The sequence below is a fragment of the Dermacentor variabilis genome, chromosome 8 (assembly GCF_050947875.1).
Source record: "Dermacentor variabilis isolate Ectoservices chromosome 8, ASM5094787v1, whole genome shotgun sequence".
In the NCBI taxonomy this organism is placed as follows: domain Eukaryota; kingdom Metazoa; phylum Arthropoda; class Arachnida; order Ixodida; family Ixodidae; genus Dermacentor; species Dermacentor variabilis.
Genome location: NC_134575.1, coordinates 113,686,705 through 113,705,347, shown reverse-complemented (window position 1 = coordinate 113,705,347; position 18,643 = coordinate 113,686,705). Strand labels below are relative to the sequence as shown.

Genomic DNA, 18,643 nt, shown 5'->3' with positions numbered 1-18,643 from the left:
CGGGCGTTGACGCGGCGGGCGTTGGAAGGGGACATCTGGTGACGACGCCGCTAGACCAGAGCCCATCGCGACCTGGAATGTCGGACCACTAGCCCTTGGCCTAGAGTTAAGGTACATTGAGAAAAGTGCGGTGATTTTGCGCCTTCGGCAATGGAAACTCGCTCGTTCACTGCGCGCATAGCCTCACGCGCTGCGGCAACAGCGGGCAACGTTGAATGCGCCGAAGTAATCGCTGCTGCTGCTGATGATTATCTATTGACATCCCATTTTAAATTAGGCAGTGACAAATAGATACATAACCTGCTCGATTTATTCAGCTATAGCGTATATGTTTTTCATTCTAGCATTGTTGGACACGAGTACTTTTTTTTTAATTTCTCTATGTATCTTTTAACGCAACGTACGCATTTAATGGATCCTCTCGTATTTATTCCCTCTTTCTTTTTTCATCAATACTCTATAGTTACCTTGCCAATCTCGACTGCTGACCGATTCATGTATCCGTTCAAGGTGAACGTTGCCTCCAGATCTCACTGAGTACACCATAACCATAAAGAATTCCATAACGATGGACTGAGCGGTTTCCGGATTTTCGCTGCAGCCTCCACGTGACTCATCGACTAATGACGATAATTTATTGCATCCCCTTAGAAACTGGGCACTGACAAGTAGTCCCCTAGCCTGCTTGAGTAACTCAGGTGTGCTATACATGCTTTTCATTCTTGTGTTATTGTATACATATCTTTAATCTATCTTCTCTTCCTCAATATTTCTCTTCCACATTATACCCTTGCTTATGCTTGTAACGGATCCGGTTGTGTGAATCCCTTCCCTGGATTTTTCCACCGATACACTAGACGTCTCTTGCTTAATTCGAGTGGTGACCGGCTGATGTTTTCGTCCACTTTTATTGCAAGCGCTTCTGGAAGGTGTACGTTACCTATTGGTCTCATTGAGTGAATACATCCGCATTGAATTAGGATATGCTGAGAGGTCTCCTGATTTTTGCTGAAGCATACGCATTCCTCATCGAATGGAGCATATTTGCTCCCGTATGTTTGTTGCCCTTAGGCAACAAGCTCCAGCCTCAAATAGCAAAGTTCTTCACTTCGTGTTATTGTACAGACATTCCCTTTTAATTTCTTTCTTCTTATTCTTGCAAATATCCCGGATTATATTTGTTTTCATTCTTTGCATCCAATTCACTGTCTCTGTTTCACTCACTTTCTTTCTGATGACTCCTGCTTGTCGATTGACACTTTTCCAATACCCTGCACTTGGCTGCCAACTTTCTTGACCATTTGCTCTATTCTGTGTCCACCCTTTTCAGCCAAAGATACTTGTGCATTTGAGCCACCCATTTAGTGGCTATCTACCTCAGTCTTCCTGACTTCCTGAGTCATTAATCACAACCTATTTTGCTCCGCGCTTCTTACTTCAAACACGGTCTCACCCATGTAACCTTGCACGGCATTATGTATGGTTTTGCCGTGGGCTCCCAAAGCGAACCGTCCTACCAATGTTTGGTTAACTTCTATCCTCTCCGTGATATTCGATTATGAGCACAGAATGACGTTTTCGAACGTGAGTGGTAGCATCATTACTCCTTTCCTTTCCAGATTCCACGCGCCATGTCATATTTATTCTGGCCCAACAGTGCTCTGGGTTTCAGTATTGCCGCATTACGCTTCCCCTTTAGTTTCGTATTCTCTTCGTGGGTGCTTGAATAAATGTTTCCTTCGTTTATGTGTACGCCAAGGTAGTCATGTTGTTTGACTATGGGTAGGACATGTTGTTTAATTGACACCACGTAATTGCTCCTGTCTTCATTAAAGTTCATAATTCTCGATTTCGCTGTGCCAAAGACCAAGATTTGTGTCCGCGTTGCCACACATTATCAAAAGTTTCTGTAAACCTCTTGCATTATCCGCAAGTTGTACAATGTCATCCACATATATCAGTCCTGGGACCTTCTGTAGCACCATTGATTGATTATACATCCATGATAGATTAATCCATAATTCGCTATTTTCCGGTCGTCTTTATATGCCCTTAACATGAAGCATGAGCAAGCATAGAGACGGAGGACATTCTAGCTTCTGTCCTTGGTGGATTCGACCGTTACGTTTTCGATCTTCCCATGGACTTTTTACTCCGTTGTCTCTGTATATATCCCGCAGCAGCTCCATGAAATCTTCATCTATGCCTTCGTTCCTGAGAATACCCCATAACCAGTTGCTGTTTACGTTGTCGTAGGCTCCCTTAATATCATGAATTCCTATCCATGATCGTCTATTCTGAGCTACTCAGATCTCTATGGATTTAATTAGTACAAACATAGTATCCCCTAAGCGTCTGCCTGGTCTACTCATTCTGTAGTTCGCCCAGTGTCCCATTTCTTTCCACTCGCTTCGAGAGTTCTAATTTTACGGTTTGAATTGCCATTCTATATATCACCCCCGTTACTGTAACTGGCCTGCACGGGCATGTGCTATCCTTATCACCTTTGCCTTTCTAGATGAGGTTCATCTGGATTCCACTCCTTCTAAGCAGAATTTTCTTCGTTTTAGACACCTACTTAATGAAATTAGTTAACAGTGCCTTGCTCTTCGGACCGAAGTTTTTAATTAGTTCTATTGGCATTTCATCGGGCACTGCGGTGGTATTTTATGGCACATATTCTGATTTTCTCTACTAGAAGCTCGGCATATTAAATTTGGAACTCTCAGTATTCTCTGTTTTTACTGGATCTGTTTGGGTCCGAACTACCCTCTCTTTTGTGCCGAAGTTATCCCTAATGACGTCTCTGATCTACTGCAGTGCATCGTCTTCTTCTAAGATGTTACCGTCGTTCCGCCTTCCAGTAGTTTGCGAATATTTAGTAGGGGCTCCGAGTGCTTTTACATGATTCCCGAATATATTTGGGGTGCCGTTGTCTCTCCTGCGAATGTTTTGCACACAACGTTCTCTTGCGCTTTTAATTTTCTCTTTCTCTTCACTTTCCCCCTTTTCTTTTCTCGGTATTTCTCTAAGGAGCACCTCTTCTTCGTGTAATCACAGCTTTTTGGCTTCTCAAAGGTCCCGAGACGCCTGGTTACACTCTTCTATGTATTGCTTTATTTTCTTCTTTCTCCACTCACATTATTTCCACCTTCCAATCCAACAATTTTTTAGCCATCCCTGTCATCTCCCGCTGCATAACGACTACCAGTTCCTTATATTCCAAGGCTGTTGTAGGAAACGCCTTCATTTCCTCCTTTGCGTTATTTTTTATCTGTTTTATATGCATTTCACTCAGTTTGGAAATTCTGATGGTATTGATTCGTGTTTTGTATCAGTACCTCTCCCACATTGTAAAGGTAAACGTCTAGAATTGCTGTCCAGGCTATATTTTCCTAGTTCATTTCATTGCTCACACGTTCATAAGAACGACAATATTCCCAGAAAATGAGGTATTCATCAAGGTAGAGAATGCACCATGTGGCTTAGGGGCTATGGTGATGCGCTGCTAAGCACGACGTCGAGGGTTTAAATTCCGCCTACGGCGGCTGCACTTCGATGGCAGTGAGATGCAACAACGCCCGTGTCCTGCTTAGAGCTTTCGACCGCTGGTGGTCAAAACGACATTCCTCACATCAAATCGTAGTTGTGCTCGTATTAGCCCGGAATTCAATTTAGATGCGCAACTATTTTACTAAAGCAGGGTGGGGGGGGGGGGCGCTAGCGAAACATCCGGAAAAGACCCAAGGAATAGCCGAAACAAACATTGCTTGGCTCACTGCTAGTGCACTGTTGGATCAAAGTTTGCACATCTTTCAAGAAAAAGAAACTTTCAGCGCATTTCATCCTACAATACGGTATTGGAGGGTGATATTGCATCAGCTTATGGCAGTTGTTGGTGTAAAAGGGGTTGAGGCGCTCGTCCTGTGGCATTTTCTTTCTAGTGGCAACCATGTTCTATAAACGTTTATCAATGTATACGAATTCGAGGTTAGACGTATGCCATGCAATAATCCGAAAGTGTATGAGGAATGGTTATATTCATTTGTTTGTTCTCTTTACACGATTCGGTGCATCAGTCAGTTTTTAATTACCCGAAGTAATTTTGAATAAACTGCTTTGATAGACGACTTGAGTCCTTACCGGATCGGTGACATTGTAGTAGGTTATATTATGTGCAAATCCATCTTTATATTTGCCAGTTTTGTTAGAAGTCCAGCAGATATAACGACCTTCGTACCAGGTATTTGCTGAGGAAACTAGAAATAGTGGGTCATTGCCACCCAGAAGCTGTGAAAAGAGAATCCTATTGTCAAGATTATTGTGAGAGGAAGAACAGCGAGTTACTTTCGAAAAAAAATTATCATCTACGCAAATTTATAGCTTATGAACAATACCAGGTCCCAGTTATTGATCGGCCCAAACTATCATAATAATGCTTGCGGAATATAAATGCTGTCATGCTTAGTTAACTGAATATGTCATGGATCCTTAAAAAAGATTACCTAATAACAAGGTTTACAGCTAGTTGTCTAGCGAAATACTTTATTGAAAGTTGAATTGATTCCAACTCTCAAATTATGTTTGTTCATGAATAAATTTACACAAGAATTATTCTTGCTTCTGAGTGGCCTTACTGTGACCCTCAGGTATTGCGCCCAAATGGGTCCCTTTGTATATTCTCCAAATGCGTGTAAAACAAAATACAAGTAAGGCATTCATACAAAACTTGTGCGACTTAGAATTTAAAGACAGAACGCAGACGGAACATAGATGTATTATTTTTCGTTTGACTAGCCAAGTTCGACGCCCGCTGTTTGAAATCCTAGCTAAACTCACGTTCACGAAGCGGAAGCTATCACCTCATTGTTGCTTCTCTACTAGAAGCCACAGTCACGTTTTGCGGCAACCTTTAGAATGAGTATGTGTAAGCTAGATCAGCACTAATGAAAACAACTTGTAAATCATTATTTCGCATCAACAACAGCGAAATGTTGCGTTTTCGTCGCTGTTTGTGAAGACGGACAAGCAGTAGAATAAACGCTGCAAGCTCTACCATGTTGTGCGTCATCGGCTACGGTGCGAGATCGACGGCCGCACGTGCCGGTATTAAAGTGCAGTCGCTGGTTTAATGCACACGTTTATTATCTCAGGCGCACCGTTCTATGATTATCAAACTTAAATGTTTGATTTATAGTAAAGGAAAAGAAAACTATGTAGGATATAGCTACGTTGCAAGCTGAGTGAGCACAAAATTGTGGTTTAAGATCCCGGCTGCGTCGCCGCGTATCGATAAAGGCGACATGCAAAGATAAAAATTAAATTATGGGGTTTTACGTGCCAAAACCACTTTCTGATTATGAGCCACGCCGTAGTGGAGGACTGCGGAAATTTCGACCACCTGGGGCTCTTTAAGGAGCACCTGAATATCAGTACACGGGTGTTTTCCCATATTGCGCTGATCGAGATGCGGCCGCAGCGGCCGGAATTCAATGCCGCCACCTCGGGCTCGGCAGCGCAAAACCATAGCCACTGAGCAACCATGGCGGGTGACAATAAAAAAGAAAGAAGCCTGTGTTGTGGCGTTGTAGTGCACGTTAGTCCACGTGTGTGGTCACATCCGATCCAGTGCCCTCCACTATAGAGTCCTCCATAAAGTAGTTTTGGGACCGTTAAGCCGCATCTAATAATTGTTTTTAGCTTTGTTGCAAGGGACATAAGTACAAAAGAGCAGCACGGCATGGCTCTTGCGTTAGTTTGAACGCACACAGAACATTTGTTACTCGTCTTTCGAACTTAAACTGCATCAGTTGATATTTAGCAAGTGCTGAAAAAAGAACACCTATGCATTTCTCCAAAAGACGGGGCAGAAAGGGGAGAAACAATCGTTCCCATCTTTTGAAATGAATGCACGGATGTTCGTCTCTTGGCTTTAAATATCGTAGGAATTATATATATATATATATATATATATATATATATATATATATATATATATATATATATATATATATATATATATATATATATATATATGTTGCAGCGAAGCTATATATGGCACGTTCACCTATCGAGCCATGCAAGTCGAGATCTTCTCCCCGTTGGTCGACCGATCCCGAAGATAGTGCAATACCGGGCCTACCGGCGATGCAGGGTTCAAACACTTCGCCAGCTTCCAAACATAAGTTTATTATCTTAGTTCTAAATACACTTCGCTTCAGATATTAAGCTGATAAGAACAGATACTATACTTTGACCCTCGCCGGATATATGTCTACGTTCGCACCGCCTTCTCTTTGCCGGTAGTCGAAGCACTTGCGTATCTCCTTTCCTTTTCTTCCGATCTCCCGTGGTAGCGGTCCCGCATGCGTGCTGCCCGCAAGCACCACGAGACGGGGAAGAGATACGAACCATCCATGTGGCCGTGATTCCGCAACCTTTCAACGTTTCACTGGAGCAACAGCCACGTTTAAGAGGCAGCCTGTGGGGAACTGATTTTGTGTGCCCTTTTCTGTGTGTGTGACCGTTTCTGGTTTTCGAGGGACCTCGCAAGCAACACCGCACTGCGAAACGTGGAACAACGCACGATCGCCTTGGCTACGGTAGAGCAGTCTGTGTACTCGAAATGCGGTGAGGGCCATGCCATTTCTACGTGCCGGGGTTCATTATGAAAAGTATCGTGATGCGTTTTGAAACAATACTTGGGAATGAATACCCACCAGTGCGTCATCATTTTACCAGGCTCAACATCCTCGAGGAGCCTTCCATTTTTGTGAATACGTTGTTTTACTCATAGTAATCGACAGTTCGCCATTAAGGGGCCCAGATATGCAGTTTCGCTGGTCATCGATCTTCACAGAGGTGGAATGGCACTGAATTTTTTTTATGTTTCACGTCGTGCTCTAGTTTGCGCGAGGCGTTCTGTGCGAGCTTTCCGCCATAGAGCCCAGCGGAGAGACATCGGAGAGCGATTTGGGTTCTAACGAGATTCATTTCGGCTCGACGTCCACATCAAGAAGCCTCGGCTAGAAGAAGAATGATTACACCCTGAACTCCTTCACGTACTAGCATAATGGAGAGCATCAAAGCAGCGTGCAGGACACGCCCAAGTTTGTCACTGAGATGGTCCGTTTCAGAAAAGTGATCAGAGTGACCGAAAAGATCATAACTTCTTGTTTTTCGTTCGGGGAACTGTCTACGTCCACGTGAAAGTGCCCAGGGAATGTGGAGAATAGAAGCCGCAGCATGGAGTTGGGCATTCTCGCGTGTGCGGGCTGAGGTCATGCGTGCAGAATTCCTTTCGCCGCAGCGACATACTGACGGTCGAAAAGATAACGAACGAGTTCCTGAATCGTATGGATCTGCCATCATTGCAGTGATGCAATGTACGTCGCCTGCTTGCCGAGATGGGCTTCAAGCGCGAGGAGTCGAAACTCGCTGCTCATTGAGCGGGGTGATATCGCCGAATTGCGGAATCGCTACCTTCGTGACGCGGAGCGCTCCCGCACGGAAGGCCAAAAAATCTTACTCCTAGAAGAGACACGGGCAACGGCGAGACACACTCGGTCAACCATGTGGAGAGACACCCGGTCGCATAAATGTTGAGGCCAGTGCGCTCAAGCAAATAGCCTGTCGACGGGTGTGAAACAGCCTTGTCGGAAAGGCCAGCGCATTATTGTCATGAACATCGGCAGCAAAAATGACTTCGTTGATGCTGCTTGGATATATTCCTGGGCCACAAAACAGGCGACGACCACTAGGAAAGTATGGGAATCGATCGAGGGCTTGTTCAGTGACATTCTGCAGAAGGTACCAGCTGGTAGAGTCATTGTTGTGGACAATGCGCCCTTCATAGACGGCGTGAAGAGAAATTGCCGACGACGGCCTGGCAGAAGGAAGAAATACAGGAGAGTTTCAAACGCAAGAACATCGCATAGAGTGAAAGCATGGTGGAGGAATAGTTGCTTGAGTTGGTGGCATTTGTTTAGAGTCGCTTTTTGAGCTACATCATTGGCTACTCCGCTGAAAGGACGGGTTGCATTGTACTTGGGCTTCCGCCGTACCAGTGTGAACTTAATCCCATTTAGCTCATGTGCGCAAAGATCAACGATGCCGTACGAGACAACAGAGACTTCAAGCTGTTGACGATTGAACATATCTCTCGGAAGAAAATCAAGCACGTACCGGCGGACGAATCAAGTAACAAAATTCAGCACGTGATAGACCTGGAGGCAAAGTTCAGACATGACACGTCTGGGAGTGACCACATCCAACCCATCGTTATCCAAGCGTGTAAAGATAACACTAACGAAAGCAACTAGCAGTACAAGCTGTTCGGCCTTGAGCCACTCGACGATGCCTAATGGTTTCTTTTTAATGAAAGAACAGCCATTATTTAGGCTACAAAAATTTGGCGGGTGGCGACATTCGCCGAACAACCCACCCGTGACACCTGAAATAAATAGTCAGTGCATCAGATGGAGTATTTCATTGAATGCTACCTCCATTCTAATAAAGCAACATCCAGCACACATCCTGTTCAAGTTAGGTACTAGAATGGAAACATGCTTAAATGTAGCAAATACAAATGCGACTACAATTATTAATCCTCAAGAACTTCGAGTGGCCCAAATTACTCATTCGCGCCACAACCATGGAGCTTGGCATGCCTTAAAATATAATATTAGTTGTGCGCGTGAAATTGATAATTACTGTTAGCCGCTTGCACAACAAAGCACTTTCATGCGGTTATTGTTTATTTTGGTAATCTGGCTGAGGCATATAATGAGAATAGCAGAATAACTATAAACTATAATTAGCCTATTTTTGGGCCTAAAAGCTCATTTGGGAAGCAAATGTCGACCTTGACGGGGCCTACGGTGAAATAGCAGCAGCCGAGGCGAAATTCGCCGCGCATATTGGCACCCTGCAAGTCGAACCGAAAGCACACCACATCGAAAGCAAAACAAAAGCAGTCATGTGGGAGTAATTGTGAAGAGTGCATCATGCATCTCAAAGAGCACAGTCTGTCGTAGATATTTTGGCAGGACAAGAAGAAGACCAGATCCGTCAGGGAGGAAGTTCTTTCGGCACAGAATGCCGCCCTGAAGGACATATCGGCGAACGGATGCGTCGGTAGGTGTAGAGCGCAGACGCTCGATGAGTGCTCGAAGCGATAGGTCTGGGTACTGCTCATCGGCGATGTTAGCAAAGGCAGACACAGAGAAAATGCCGCTGGCGGTACTACTATCAGGGTCGTCCGGCTCGTCTACCGGGTAGCGAGGAAGGAAGTCAGAGTCCTTGAGTAGTCGGCCAGATTTGTAGGTGACAGTATAGGAATACTCTTCGAGACGTAAGACCCAGCGCCCAAGTCTTCCTGCAGGATCTTTCAGTGAGCATAACCAGCAAATCGCGTGATGGTCTGTGACAACGGAAAATGGTCGGCCATATAAGTATGGGCGCAATATCGCAACCGCCCAAACTAGGACCAGACACTCACGCTCAGTGATGGAATAGTTGCGCTCCGAGGGTGAGAGGAGCCTGCTGGCGTAAGCGATAACACGGTCGTTGCCACGCTGGCGTCGGGCCAGTACTGCGCCAATTCCGTGACGGCTCGCATCGGTACGGACTTCGTTAGTGGAAGAAGGATAATAATAATAATCTAATATTTGGGGTTTTACGGGCCAAAACCACTTTCTGATTATGAGGCACGCCGTAGTGGAGGACTCCGGAAATTTTGACCACCTGGGGTTCTTTAACGTGCACCTAAATCTAAGCACACGGGTGCTTTCGCATTTCGCCCCCATCGAAATGCGGCCGCCGTGGCCGGGATTCGATCCCGCGGCCTCGTGCTCAGCAGCCCAACACCATAGCCACTGAGCAACAACGGCGGGTAGGGAAGAAGGATCGAAATGGGCCAGAACGGGAGGTGTTGTGAGAAGGGCGATTAGATGCGAGAATGATGAGGCCTCGTTATCGACCCACTGGAAAGGGGCGTCTTTTTTCAAAAGCTCGGTTAGTGGTCGTGCTATGGCCGCAAAATTTTTCACGAAACGGCGGAAGTACGAACAAAGGCCGATGAAGCTGCGCACATCTTTTACACACTTCGGAAGAGGTAAGTGCGTAACAGCATAGATCTTGCCTCGGTCCGGTTGCACTCCATTCGCGTCAAAGAGATGCCCAAGGACGGTAACCTGGCGACTGCCGAATTGGCACTTCGATGCGTTGAGTTGCAGACCGCCTCGACGAAAAACGTCCAGGACTGCTGAGAGGCGCTCGAGGTGCGTAGCGAACGTTGGGGAGATTACTATAACGTCGTCTAAGTAGCACAGGCGCGCGGACCATTCCAAACCGTGAAGAAGGGAATTCATCATGCGTTCAAAAGTGGCAGGAGCGTTACATAGACCGAACGGCATCACTTTGAATTGATAAGGACCGTCTGGTGTTACAAGAGCAGTCTTCTCGCGGTCGAGGTCGTCCACGGCAACCTGCCAGTAGCTGGAGTGAACGTCAATAGGGGAGAAGTAGCGAGCACCGTGGATGCAGTCAATGGCGTCATCAACGCGAGCTAGGGGATACACGTCCTTTTTTGGTAACCCTGTTAAGGTGCCCATAATCCATGCAATAGCGCCATGAGCCATCCTTCTTTTTTACCAGCACAATAAGTGACGTCAATGAACTACATGACAGTTCAATAATGTTCTGGGCAAGAATTTTGCAAACTTCTGCGTGAATAACTTGACGCTCAGCCAATGACTCTCGATACTGCCGGCGATGATTAGGAGGGGCATCGCCGGTATTAAAGCGATGTTTAACAGCTGTAGTTTGGGCCAAAGGAAGATCATCATCATCATCATCATCATCAGCCTGGTTACGCCCACTGCAGGGCAAAGGCCTCTCCCATACTTCTCCAACAACCCCGGTCATGTACTAATTGTGGCCATGCCGTCCCTGCAAACTTCTTAATCTCATCCGCCCACCTAACTTTCTGCCGCCCCCTGCTACGCTTCCCTTCCCTTGGGATCCAGTCCGTAACCCTTAATGACCATCGGTTATCTTCCCTCCTCATTACATGTCCTGCCCATGCCCATTTCTTTTTCTTGATTTCAACAAAGATGTCATTAACTCGCGTTTGTTCCCTCACCCAAACTGCTCTTTTCTTATCCCTTAACGTTACACCTATCATTCTTCTTTCCATAGCTCGTTGTGTCGTCCTCAATTTGAGTAGAACCCTTTTAGTAAGCCTCCAGGTTTCTGTCCCGTAGGTGAGTACTGGTAAGACACAGCTATTATATACTTTTCTCTTGAGGGATAATGGCAACCTGCTGTTCATGATTTGGGAATGCCTGCCAAACGCACCCCAGCCCATTCTTATTCTTCTGATTATTTCCGTCTCATGATCCGGATCCGCCGTCACTACCTGCCCTAAGTAGATGTATTCCCTTACGACTTCCAGTGCCTCGCTGCCTATTGTAAATTGCTGTTCTCTCCCGAGACTGTTAAGCATTACTTTAGTTTTCTGCAGATTAATTTTTAGACCCACTCTTCTGCTTTGCCTCTCCAGGTCAGTGAGCATGCATTGCAATTGGTCCCCTGAGTTACTAAGCAAGGCAATATCATCAGCTAATCGCAAGTTACTAAGGTATTCTCCATTAACTTTTATCCCCAATTCTTCCCAATCCAGGTCTCTGAATACCTCCTGTAAACACGCTGTGAATAGCATTGGAGATATCGTATCTCCCTGCCTGACGCCTTTCTTTATTGGGATTTTGTTGCTTGCTTTATGAAGGACTACGGTGGCTGTAGAGCCACTATAGATATCTTCCAGTATTTTTACATATGGCTCATCTACACCCTGATTCCGTAATGCCTCCATGACTGCTGAGGTTTCGACTGAATCAAACGCTTTCTCGTAATCAATGAAAGCTATATATAAGGGTTGGTTATATTCTGCACATTTCTCTATCACTTGATTGATAGTGTGAATATGGTCTATTGTTGAGTAGCCTTTACGGAATCCTGCCTGGTCCTTTGGTTGACAGAAGTCTAAGGTGTTCCTGATTCTATTTGCAATTACCTTAGTAAATAGTTTGTAGGCAACGGACAGTAAGCTGATCGGTCTATAATTTTTCAAGTCTTTGGCGTCCCCTTTCTTATGGATTAGGATTATGTTAGCGTTCTTCCAAGATTCCGGTACGCTCGAGGTCATGAGGCATTGCGTATACAGGGTGGCCAGTTTCTCTAGAACAATCGGTCCACCATCCTTCAACAAATCTGCTGTTACCTGATCCTCCCCAGCTGCCTTCCCCCTTTGCATATCTCCTAAGGCTTTCTTTACTTCTTCCGGCGTTACCTTCGGGATTTCGAATTCCTCTAGACTATTTTCTCTTCCATTATCGTCGTGGGTGCCACTGGTACTGTATAAATCTCTATAGAACTTCTCAGCCACTTGAACTATCTCATCTATATTAGTAATGATATTGCCGGCTTTGTGTCTTAACGCATACATCTGATTCTTGCCAATTCTTAGTTTCTTCTTCACTGTTTTTAGGCTTCCTCCGTTCCTGAGAGCATGTTCAATTCTATCCATATTATACTTCCTTATGTCAGCTGTCTTACGCTTGTTGATTAACTTCGAAAGTTCTGCAAGTTCTATTCTAGCTGTAGGGTTAGATGCTTTCATACATTGGCGTTTCTTGATCAGATCTTTCGTCTCCTGCGATAGTTTGCTGGTATCCTGCCTAACGGAGTTACCACCGACTTCCATTGCACACTCCTTAATGATGCCCACAAGATTGTCGTTCATTGCTTCAACCCTAAGGTCCTCTTCCTGAGTTAAAGCTGAATACCTGTTGTGTAGCTTGATCTGGAATTCCTCTATTTTCCCTCTTACCGCTAACTCATTGATCGGCTTCTTATGTACCAGTTTCTTCCGTTCCCTCCTCAGGTCTAGGCTAATTCGAGTTCTTACCATCCTGTGGTCACTGCAGCACACCTTGCCGAGCACGTCCACATCTTGTATGATGCCAGGGTTAGCGCAGAGTATGAAGTCTATTTCATTTCTAGTCTCACCGTTCGGGCTCCTCCACGTCCACTTTCGGCTATCCCGCTTGCGGAAGAAGGTATTCATTATCCTCATATTATTCTGTTCCGCAAACTCTACTAATAATTCTCCCCTGCTATTCCTAGTGCCTATGCCATATTCACCCACTGCCTTGTCTCCAGCCTGCGTCTTGCCTACCTTGGCATTAAAGTCGCCCATTAGTATAGTGTATTTAGTTTTCACTCTGCCCATCGCCGATTCCACATCTTCATAGAAGCTTTCGACTTCCTGGTCATCATGACTGGATGTAGAGGCGTAGACCTGTACAATCTTCATTTTGTACCTCTTATTAAGTTTCACAACAAGACCTGTCACCCTCTCGTTAATGCTATAGAATTCCTGTATGTTACCAGCTATTTCCTTATTAATCAGGAATCCGACTCCTAGTTCTCGTCTCTCCGCTAAGCCCCGGTAGCACAGTACGTGCCCGCTTTTTAGCACTGTATATGCTTCTTTTGTCCTCCTAACCTCACTGAGCCCTATTATATCCCATTTACTACCCTCTAATTCCTCTAATAACACTGCTAGACTCGCCTCACTAGATAACGTTCTAGCGTTAAACGTTGCCAGGTTCATATTCCAATGGCGGCCTGTCCGGAGGATCGTTAAAGGAAGATCGTTAAAGTAAAAAAAAAAGTGGTAGGAAAATAGAACGCGGTAGAGCTCTCGAGCGTGCTTGGACGGCATGTCGGGCGATATCATTTCCTGCAAGTCGACGATGGTGCAAGTTGCCGACTGCAATGGTAGAGGAGGATCAGCTGAATTGTCGTCTACTGCAATAGATGCTACTGAGTGATCCTCGAATGAGCAAAGCTTGGCCAGAGACATCCCGCGTGGCAGCACTTGTGTCGTCAAGCCAAAATTCACCTCTGGCATGCAGACGCAATTTGCCGTAATAGTTAAAACTGTATGAGGTACTGTGATCCCGTGTGTAAATAGGACGTCTTGTGTAGGAGCCGCGATGTAGTGACCGTCGCGCACTGGTGGCGATGACACTAAGTCAACGTAAGTCAGTGCCGAAGGTGGCCAGTGAACGAAGCCGACGGAACCGAGGCGACAGGGGTGTGGTTCAGCGGGATCCAGAACGGTCAGGTCAAGGCGGAGAGTACTGCGGAACAATCGAAGAGAGCAGAATGTGCGGAGAGGAAGTCTAAGCCGAGGATGATGTCGTGGGGACAGTGGGCGATGACTGTAAATAGCACGATAATGGAGCAATCGGCAAAGGAGATGCGGGCGGCGCACATACCAATTACCGGGGCTGTTCTGCCATCGGCGACACGGACGACAGGCGTCGTGGTGGGCGTGATTATTTTCTTCAGGCGGTTGCGAAGGTCAGCGCTCATTACCGACAAATGCGCCCCAGTGTCTATAAGAGCGGATGCAGCAACACCGTCGACTTGCACGTCAAGAAGGTTCACATGAGTAGGCAACGCCAGTAGAGGATCTGGCGGCGTACGGAGCAATGCAGCGTCACCTTGATGCGCAGCATCGTCTAATTTTCTGGCTGGGAGCGGTGTCCGAAGGGAGTCTGCGAAAAGGAGCGACGTGGCTGGGGATAGCGAGATTGTCGCCGCTGGGACGAAGGCGAACGAGAATGAGGGCGGTTCGGCGCAGGAGAATGAGTGGCGGCATTATCCGACCGTGCGACACAGGGACGAGAAGGGCCACCTGAGGGGTGAGTGTAGTCAGTATAAGTAGACCGGTTCGGGGAACTCCAGCGACTGCGACAGTGCCGAGAAATGTGCGCGATTCGACGACAGTGAAAACAAATTGGCTTGTCGTCAGCAGTGCGCCATTCAGATGGGTTGCGGAAACGTGGTGGGTAATAAGATGCGGGACGGGACGGAATCGATGAAGCCGGGTGGTCATGAGGGTGATGGGGCGAGCAGATGGTGTGACGACCCATGTTTGCGAATTCCTGGCGGACAACTGCCTGGATCAGGGAAACCGTGACTGCAGGAGCGTTGGAGGGGCTGGAATCGAAGGCAGCCGGATAGGCGGCCTCGATCTCACGCCGGCGACAGGAAGATGTCACTGGGGTGTTGGGCAGACGGGCAAACTGCTGGTCAATACATCGGCTTTTAGCGAGTTCCAAGCTGGGGCACCCTTCTATAACTGCATCCACCGTCGCCACGTTGTTAAAAACGAGCAAGTTGAAGCGTCATCGGCAATGCCTTTGAGGATGTGGGAGACCTTGTCGAACTCAGTCATGTGTGCGTCAACTTTTGCGGCACAGAGCCAAGACGTCCTGAATGTACCTGACGTAGGGTTCCGTTTATGTCTGCACGCGGCCGGATAACGCCTTCTGCGCGGCAAGTAAGGTGACCGTATATGTTGCCGAACAAATCTCGGAGCTTTTGCTTAAGCGAATCCCAACTGACGAGCTCATCATCGTATGTCCGAAATCAAGCTGGAGGTGTGCCACCGATGTAAAAGACTACGTTGGTGAGCGTGATAGTAGGGTCCCACCGGTGATTGCGGCTGACGTCTTGGTACAGGCTGATCCAGTCATCGACGTCTTCCCCATCTTTGCCCGAGAATACGCCAGGATCATGGGGAGCGGGGAGAGTGAGGTAGGTCGTCGAAGTGGCAACAGGTGTCGGAGCCGGCGGAGTGGAGTTGTCGTCGCCGGGAGCCATGAAGGCTCGACGTACCGTCCACTGCTAAGCTGCGAGACGAGGTACAGGGAACGTCCTCCTCCACCAGATATGTTACGTAGGAAGACACAGACAAAAGCTATATAGAAGGATATTTACAATGGAATACGCCGCACTTCGGCAAGAGGCAACAGCCCGTGCTAGCCTCCAATCGTCGCTGTTGTCTTCTCACTGCTCGCCTCTTCGTCATTGTAAACACTGTTCTGTAGCAATATCAATGCCCCTCACTGCCGATATATCCCGCCAAAAGATAGCACAAGCACACCGACGGTCCAGTTTACAATTGTTGCTAATTTCATTACGTCAAGTGCAATAATAATAGCAATACGAGCACAGTGTACGCCCATTTCGCCTGTTTCGAGGTAGTTGTGTCGCCCCTATTGTTATTTACCGCCTGTTGGGATGGAGAATGCCATGTCGGAGCCATCGCCGAGGAATGTTTTTGCTCCATCACTTCACCACGTTTCACGAAATAAAGCCACAGGCCTTCCCGCACACGCACCAGATCCTCATCATATGCTGGAGGAGCACTTCGATAACCCTGTGAACCATGTCTATTCAACGTCTGTTATTGATCCAAACATCAACGTCCTGAAATCACGTTGATGTTACGTCTTGCTTATGTGCGGTTTTTTAAGAAAAAGCCTGGCTGTTTATAGGACGCACTATCTACATGCTTATTAGGCTTACGAGCTGTTTGTTACTACACCGAAGCTTGTGTCAATAGTTCACAGAAGTAAAACAATTCAGATGCTGGGGTGCTATGCAGGATGCGCCGAGTTTCTCGTTCACCCGAGTTTTACCCGAGTTTGCTCGACGGCAGTCAGTGAACGGAGATAGCGTGAAACGCGCCGAAGCTGCAGGCAAAAAAATATGTAGACAAAAAGCCGCGCATGACAACATGAGCGCACCCTGCGCGGCACACTGCTTCCACGTTTCAAGCGCAGAAGGCTGCACAACGAAACGCGCCAGCGCCGCGTATTGTTATCAACGGATTATCGCAACTTAGCGATTCCGTGACTGTCCCGCTGTATGTCTGCACACTTGCCGTGAGCCGCTTGCCACGCCTTTCCCGGGCGCGTCAAGGGCGTGCCTCCTCTTTCTGGTGCTATCTTTCTTTCCACCGTCGAATGCGAACAGGGTACATGCGGTGCATTTTTGCACCTACACTTCCACTCAAACGAATACGTTAAAATACAACAAATAAAATAACGAACATTTTTATTTCTTTAGGTATCTGTTTTTCGTTTTCAATGCTAGAAATTTGTTATGACAAACGGAGATCGAGCTAAATATTAAATTTTGCACTTCTTGCCGCGAGTGGCGACAGTGAGGCGAAAGCTTAGAAGCGGTACATTGAAGCGGGTGGCACTCACGAGGGCGTTCATACGGGGGTAAGTCGCATAGGGGCGCTGCAGTGCTATTCTCAATAAAGTCGGTCATGATTTATGGAGGGTCATGGCCACTCTTTCTCTATTAGGGGAATAGACACGCAGCGCCGCGGTGCGGCTGTTCATCGCAGGCGCTTCACTACGCTATTAAGGCCCCCACTTTACCAACTAAAAACGACACAACGGCTGTCGCTGCAAAATGGCAGCATGTTATTTTAGAGTGCGTAGTGACGCAGTTCAGTGAAAATGTACCATTTTATCTTTGTGCGCGAAGCCTCTGCGATACTTTGCGAAAAGTGCGTGCTTCCCAGCGACACAATCCATCGCTTGTCATCGCTTGCCCAGTGAAGGTGCCTCTGAGCGCATGTACGCAGTATATGAGTGTGTTGTGCAGTCGAAGGTGCTTGCGGATTACCTCTGCTGGAGCCAGCAGCGATCGCAGATGGATATCGTAACGACACCGCAGCACTCGCATTTTGGCAGGTGAGGGCTCTTGTGTGCAGTTATGAAATCAGACTTCGAACGGAGAAAGGTGTTGGAACTGTTGAGTGCGCAGTGCTTGTGATGAAGAAATCCATTGCACTGGGTCTAGGAGAGCGAGTGATTCTCGGACGCTGATCGTGTTTACGTCGCTGTGGCTCCGTTTCATCCCCGATGACAGAGCAGCCATCTCAAACGACTGCTGCAATACGCACTCCTCAGCATCGTCGTCCCCCTCGGCGCATCGACGCCTTGCAAGCAGCTACAGTGACGTGCCGATAATTATTTAGTGTGTGCTACGCGCCACAATGCAGGCAATGAAACCGTGTTGTGGGGCCATCTCAGCCCGAGAAGATGTATGCATAAGCCAGCGACAGTCAACCCTTTGTTTTTGATAATGGTGCTTAGTACATCACCGATGACAATGCGTTGTGCGTGTTTTATGTCGGCGGTCAAGATTGTTGAGGCCTCTCAGCTCGACACCGCGTCGCTGTTGCCGGAAGATAAGTTGGGCGTGGCCCAACTGTAGTGGGTGCGCGCACAAGAGTTACACGCCTCGCGCGGGGCGTGACCTCTGGTTTTGATTGACAGGCGAACTCGTGCTAAACTCGTACATCGCGAAACCCCCACCGAGTTCAACTCGGGAACATGGCGGCGGCAGCAGCAGCCTGTTTCATTGCATCCAGCGGCAGCAAGCGGCAGTATGACCGTCCGGACCCGTTCACCTACATGACCGACGGGGAGTTTCAGCGTCATTTTCGCCTGTCGAAGACATCAGTGCGCTGGCTGTGTGACGAGCAAGGCGACGACTCTCGTCTGCGGAGACAGCGTGGCGGGCTTCATTCGCTCACCGTCGTAGAGCAAGTCATCTGTGCCCTCCGTTTCTACGGGACTGGGAGTTTTCAGGGAAGCGTCGGCGCCGAGCGTTGCATTGGACGCCATCAAACTACTGTTAGCCACTGTGTCAGAGATGTGTCTGACGCGCTTATCGATGCAGCAGCGCGTAAGCGGTG

General features: G+C 47.3%; 1 pseudogene; it reads right to left on the bottom strand.

Moving 5' to 3' along the window:
- Positions 1–6,099: 6,099 nt before the first annotated feature.
- LOC142591784 (U2 spliceosomal RNA) lies at positions 6,100–6,272 on the bottom strand (annotated as a pseudogene).
- Between the last annotated feature and the right edge of the window lie 12,371 nt (positions 6,273–18,643).